The sequence below is a fragment of the Poecilia reticulata genome, linkage group LG5 (genome assembly GCF_000633615.1).
Source record: "Poecilia reticulata strain Guanapo linkage group LG5, Guppy_female_1.0+MT, whole genome shotgun sequence".
In the NCBI taxonomy this organism is placed as follows: Eukaryota; Metazoa; Chordata; class Actinopteri; order Cyprinodontiformes; family Poeciliidae; genus Poecilia; species Poecilia reticulata.
This window is the reverse complement of record NC_024335.1, coordinates 24,358,314-24,365,329: the sequence shown is the minus strand read 5'-3', so window position 1 is coordinate 24,365,329 and position 7,016 is coordinate 24,358,314.

Here is a 7,016-nt window from a genome sequence, read left to right as displayed (position 1 = left end):
ATCTATCTATCTATCTATCTATCTATCTATCTATCTATCTATCTATCTATCTATCTATCTATCTATCTATCTATCTATCTATCTATCTATCTATCGTGCTTATTTTAATGTAGTTGTACTGTATCTTAACTTGTTTCCCATTCTTTGGGTTTAATTTTATTTATGTATTTATATGCTTATTTTAGCGTCAATAGCTTGACAATCTTCGTTTTACCCAGATTTAAAATTCCCTTCCTTTTCCTGCAGATAAAGCCTGTTTAGAGGAAATCCACCAAACAGACTGAGAAAAAGCAGAACAGTGAGCGTGTATTAGAGCTCATCAGCATGATAATGTAGGAAGCAGACACATGCTTGGACTGTGACCCCCTCTTTTCTTGATCTGGAATAGGCGATAAAAATCCTTATCAGCGGAGAACATCCACTTGCATCTCTCTCTCTTTCTCTCTCCCTTTTTTTTTTTAAAGAAAAGGATTTCACACTAATTCAATCCACGCCTTTATTTACGCGTCGTTTTTCCCTCACGTGAGTTCAAAACAAAAATATACTAGATAAAAAAATATACATTTTTACCTAAATTATTATTATTATTATTATTATTATTATTATTATTATTATTATTATTATTATTATTATTATTATTATTTCATAAAAATGTCAACATTTTGCTGTATTTAAAAATAAAAAATTAGTATCAAGTTATAATGACGTTATAGTCTAATATATTCATTCTGTTGAATAAATCTGTGCCTGCGTGTGGTTGAGAATATCACAGAAAGAGAAATCCATGGCTGGTCTCCTCGGATCGCACTGATTATAGCCTATCCCGGGGTAATTTTTCATCGGTGCCGCCTAATCTTTGTTCTTTGTGAAGATAATAAATAGCCCAATCGTTATCAGCGAGCTGCTGGAGGTGTCGGGGAGAAAAGGAGCTGATCGGCCCGGGCAATAGGCTCCAAAGTGCCGCGGAATAAATGACATTTCTTATCTCTCGCTCCCAGATTATCGCCGTCTTTTCAAACTCGCAACAACAAATACAGCTAATGCTGCGAATGCATCACTTACTGGACCAGATCTGCGAGCTTGATTGATAGATGGGCAGATAGAGCAGGAGGAAGAGGAGGAGGAGGAAGAGGAGGAGGAGGAGGAGTGCAGAAAGAGGAAGGGGGATTGCGCTTTTGGTTGTTATTAACAAGTGTAATGTTCTGCATGTGAAAAAGTCTTTATTCCGCGAATTTGACAGCATCAGCGCGGCTCTTTGGGTTCTCATTATTTTCCAGGTTATCTGAGAGTCATCAGAGATTCAGCGTCTTTGTTGTGGTATCCTGTTACTTTCATCTTGGATTTGACTGAATACGAGCTAAACAGACGCAGCAGACTTCATCCAAGGGGGAAAAAAATACATATTTGAATAATATTTCAATGTGTCGGTAATTTTTGCAAATCCAAGCAACAATAATATTAAGTAGTTGGTTCGCACTCAGTCTTTATTTGACAATTTTCAAACTCACGGACGCAGAATGTTACTTTTGTACATTTTATTTACTGATTGATTCATAATTTATTTTATTTAACTAAGCAACAAATTGGGTGCTAATAATAATAATAATAATAATAATAATAATAATAACAATAATAATAATAATAATAATAATAATAATAATAATAATAATAATAATAATAATTTTTTGTCTCATAAAATTAATTACTCATATAAGTAAAATGTGCTTTTTAAAATGCACTGTGTCCTGTTGGACATTAAGAATCAAGAGGAAACCCCTTTATACTTCAGTGTATGCCCTTTATACTTTATATTTAAGCATATGCATGTGCTTTCAGAATGATCTGTCACGGCAGGGAAAAGGTATTTTTCCAATCTATCCCATAACTGGATGCTTAATAACTTGGCAGCTGCAGCAGCCCTGCTGTGTCTGCTGATGGTCTCCAGGGTAACAGAGATAACAGCATAGTCATTTTCCATATCTTACAGTCTATTATATTCAAGGATTAGTTCTCCTTCCCACAAAGGTCAAACCTAAAGTCAAGCCAGGCAGGAGTCCTCCTCCTCTTCTCCTTCTTCTTCCTCTTCCTCCTCTTCCTCGCAGTAACAGTGCATTTACCTTTTCTTTCCATTTCTCCCGGTTGATAAAGACACACACATTTTGATCCACAATGGCCTTCGATCTCAAACAAAAGAATTTCCCGAATGTTTTTCAGTACTTTCTGTTTTTCTTGTTTTATCTCATGTTACTCATCACATTTTCCTGTTTGTGTTTTCTTCTGATTCACACAGGTATTGTTCGCATAAAATCTGTATCATTTCACTTGAACTGTTCAGTTTGACAAACTTTGTTTTACGTTTGACTCAAATGATAAAAATGAGGACGCAATGCCTCGTCACTGAACTGCCGAGACATGCAAGATTTGTTCATGTCGTGCAGATACATCTGTTAGATAACAGGCTGTATTCACTAAGGTTTGAGTATTTTACAGTACAGGCATTTTATTCTGAATAGGCTCTGAATGTGATCTACAGCTGAGTAGCCCTACCGCAGTCAAACTTGAACACACTTATTTTAATGTTATTTATGCATCTTGCTTTGAAACACTAATATTTAAAAAAAAAGAAAAAAAAGGGAAATAGAAGAAATGTCCATGAGTATTTTTCAAATACTCGTGGACACTGTAAAGATGAAGTTGAAAAAAATTACAAGTTTTCATGAAAAATTACATTTCTGTCATAAAGAAGATCATAAAAGATCATACATGCTTATACAGTCAATTTTATGGCCATTAAAGAACCATTTTTGCACACTTTTTTCTTTTTTTGTTTCAGCAATTTTTAAGGATTATTTAAAGGAAAAATCTAATCTTGATTGGTTTAGATTTGTATGTTATTTGACATTTTCTTTTATTCTAAATTGACTGACATAGACCCCCCCCCCCCCCCCCCCACTGGGAGAGAGAAACGGGCCTCAATCCATCTCTTTAACAGAAGTCGCTGCTGCTTTAAAAGATGCAGAACAGAATAAAACGTATTGCTTTGAACCTGGAGTTCCCTTTAAAGAGGATTCCTACTGGTGTTTGTAAAAGTAATCAGGTGAACAGTGACACCTAGAGGAAGATTGTTGGTCTGTTAATCGTCACAAAGACGGAGAAAAAGCACCTGCCTCTTAATTTCATCAAATTTACTGTGCTATAATTAGGAAAAGAAAAAAAAGTCAAATCACGACACTCACAGCTGTACGAGACTTGATGTGTGTGTCATCATCTCCATAATGGACCATTTAGTCCAGCTAAATGTGGCTGTAAAGCCAAAAAGGCTCAAATACGATATTCCACCCATTTTCATATTAATACTATTATTAATATTATTTGAAAAATGGAGTTGGACTCATTAATAAATATAAAATGAAAAAAAAAATCCAGATAAAATACAAAATTTGGGATTGTAAGAGATTTTAAAAGGATTTTATCCTGAGGAGCCAGAAAATATTTAGTTAAAAACAATTATTTCAGATGAATTTGTATTCATTTGACTTACAGCACGTCTTGTTTATTTACTAAACTAAACATGATTGTTAATTAATAACAAAAGAATAACAATATTATAATCTACATATGTTTTAAAGTTTTTTTTTAAGAAAAAAGATTTTGTGTGGGCACACTATAGGAGCATCTCAGTGACCTATCCTGTCTTTTTCCTTATTTGTTGGTTTTATGTGACAGACAAATAGCAGGCAGATTTAATGTGGTGTTTTTATTAGCTATAATCCTATATGACTAATATACATAATGCAGTGAAACTGCATAATTACTGTCTTACAGATGGTAACTATGTAGATAGTATCTTACAGATAGTAACTACATGTTTTTAGGAAAGCTGAGCTGAATCTACATTACTGATATTACTCATACAAAAACCTCAAAAATGTCTAGGAAAAAGTTTTTTAAACATTTTAATCTGAGTTTTGGTTCTTACATCAATTACTACCCGATGTAATGTTTAGGAAATAAGCTACAGAGTACTGCTGTAATAACTGTGGGTCCAGTACAAGTTAGATAAACTTGTTTTTGCCTTGAATTGATCAAACACTGATGATGTACCACTTCAATTCCCTTCCTAGATTACATTTTTATTTTGTCCATCAATCAAACAATCATCAGTATCTTTAGCAATTAATTGTAATTGAGCCCAGTTGTTCTGGCTGGTCGTTGTGACCACAAGAATGATTACAGGTCAAAGGTTCAGTACTTCACTTCCTGCCCAGAAAACAGCAGGAAGTGAGAGTTTACAACACCTCATCATCAGCCAGCTGTCAGTCAATCTCTGTTTCACCAGAGGTGTTTGGGGAGTTGCAGAATTCATAACAACGTTGCCGCCAGACCCGGTCGCCCCGTCTCAACTGAAACCTGTGAGGATTCATCAAAACTCACATCAACAGACCTTTATTTTGTCTTTGCAGGAATCCATATCCTGCAGCACTGCCTGGTCTGAGTACCTGTGTGTGTGTGTGCATACTTTATGTGCGTGACGGTTTGTGGGCAGCAGAGTGGATTTGGTCAGAAAAACAACATTTAGTCATTGGGAGTTAAAGTTTCTGAGTCCATTTTCCAGCCTCCATTCTCCTGGCTTCATCATCACAGCACAGCTTTTATTTTGATATGCATTGCCTTGAAGGCTATTTTGTTGTGTTTGTTGATTTTATCTTTGCTCTGATGTTCTTCATTGCGTCTTTATATTTTTATATTTGACTTTTATTTTATTTCGTTGCATTGTTTTCTCTCCATCCATATTTTTTCCTTTCTTTCAGCTCTCTCCTTACTATGGTCCAGTCTAAAACAGGCGTTTCAAACCTTTACAGTCCAAAGAGCCATTTATGAATTCGGTCCAGTTATGAACACAAATGTTACACAACACTTTGGAAAAAGACAACTTTTTTGTTAGATAAATATTTACTATAGGAAATTTATTGTCATTTTTAAAGTAGAACAATTTTAGTGTTCTGTTTTCAGGTTTTCACATAAAAAACTTTTATGAAAATAGGATGCATACATTTCAATATCCTACATCAAAATATTTATTTTTTTTAACCAAAGTTATTAGGAGATATTGTGGAAGAGCCAACGGTCGCAGATCTAGTTTGCTAAAAATCACAATGGCTGCTTTCTGGATCTGAGTAAATTAAAATTTTAGTTTTGAAATTTAGATTTTTTATTTATTTTTTGCTTCAGTTTTATTAATAACAATCAGGGCTGCATAATCAAAAACTCAGTTAAAGAGAGCCTCTCCTGAAATGAGGTAAAAGATCCCAAACAGCAACACAGCACACTGTTATCTCACAAAATTCAAAACCATATGAGAAACACAGTCTCTGTTTTCTATCAGTCTTTAGGGGATCAAAGCACTTTGAAATGATTCGAGACCCCAGGGAATCCAAGTAAGAGATATTTCCAGCTGTGACTGATCTACCAAAAATAATCCAGGAGTACGTCAAGCTCCAACGAGAAAAACCATATCAAGCAGAAAATCACGCCGTTCCATCCAAAACGAGCCATAAAAAAATTATAATCTCCAAGACTTTTAAGAAAATATTTTCTGAACTGAAAAGACAGCACTGAAACATTTTGGAAATTATATATCCAATACTAACAGAAACATAATTATTTTCTCTTTACGTGAAGAACCTGAAGGAGAATGGCTTAAGGAGACCCGGGTTCTGCAGCAGAAAGCCAAGGTTTTACAACTAGTGTGGTTTGATCTGAGATCGTCTGGTTTTGTTCTGTTTTTGCTTTGTTGATTTGTGTGGAAACAGTCCTCCACAGCGGCATAGAAGGCTCATTGCTGCTCACCAGTAATGTCTGAAAGCAACAGTTGACACAACCAGTTTGGGACAATAACTTACTCAGACGGGAAAACTGCAGTTTTTAAAATGCATTTTGTGTTGTCTTTATTTGACATTAACATGTATCTAAAGGTGCTGTATGCACTTTTAAAATGTTTCTTACATATTAAAACTGTTACAGATGACAGATGACCTGTGAAAAGATCGATCTGCTCTACCTCCTCCCTGAACTGCCGTCTGAGTAAATGCATCGCTCCTGAGATGCCCTGACCTAAAACAACCAATCAGAGCAAGAAGGAGGGTTGTAGCGCTGTCAGTCAATCTCATGTACTCACTGCTAAAATGTGCTGGAGAAACAACTTACTGTTAGAGGAAAACCATTTATCTGCCATCATCAGTTGCCATGCCAAATAGCCTGAGCAGGGGGACATGAGCAGCACCATGCAGAGGGTGATTGACAGCACTAAGACCCTCCTCCTTGCTCTGATTTTTTCCTGAAAGTTCTGGATGGATTTTTTTTCACAGGTTATCTTTTTTATACTATACTGTCACAACATGATGAGAATTTCAACAATTGTAAAAAAAAACAAAAAAAACCCCCAAACAAATAACTTATAGAAGTTACATACTGCAGCTTTAATGATTTGACATATCAGTAAGAGAGGGAATGGTTCTGGTTCCAGGTATATTTTTGATCTCTCACCCTCTTCTGTATTATTTTCTTGCTGTTTTCAGATTTTTACTCCTCTCATTCTCCACAATAAAACTCACCCATTCATGAAAAATGCCAAACAAACCAGATGTGATCCACCTGTTGTCTCACATCATCTCCTTTTCGGTCATTGTTTAAAACCAGGAGCTCCTCGTGCACACGTGCAAACACAAACGTGCGCACGACAATGCGACAGCGGAGTTTAAAGGCATTCTGATGAGTTCATCCTTTTCCAGCTGGTGAAACCACAGTGGGGAGATTTTTTTTTTTTTTTTTTATCTGTCAGTTTTCATCATTTTGCCACAAGTCTGCAGGTGCAAATTACAGAGAAGAGAAACACAGCTGCCCATTGAGCTGCTTTACCACATCCTTTATATTTTAATTTACCTCTTCCACAACACACACACACGTAAGACACACAGGACAAACACACACACACACACACACACACACACACACAC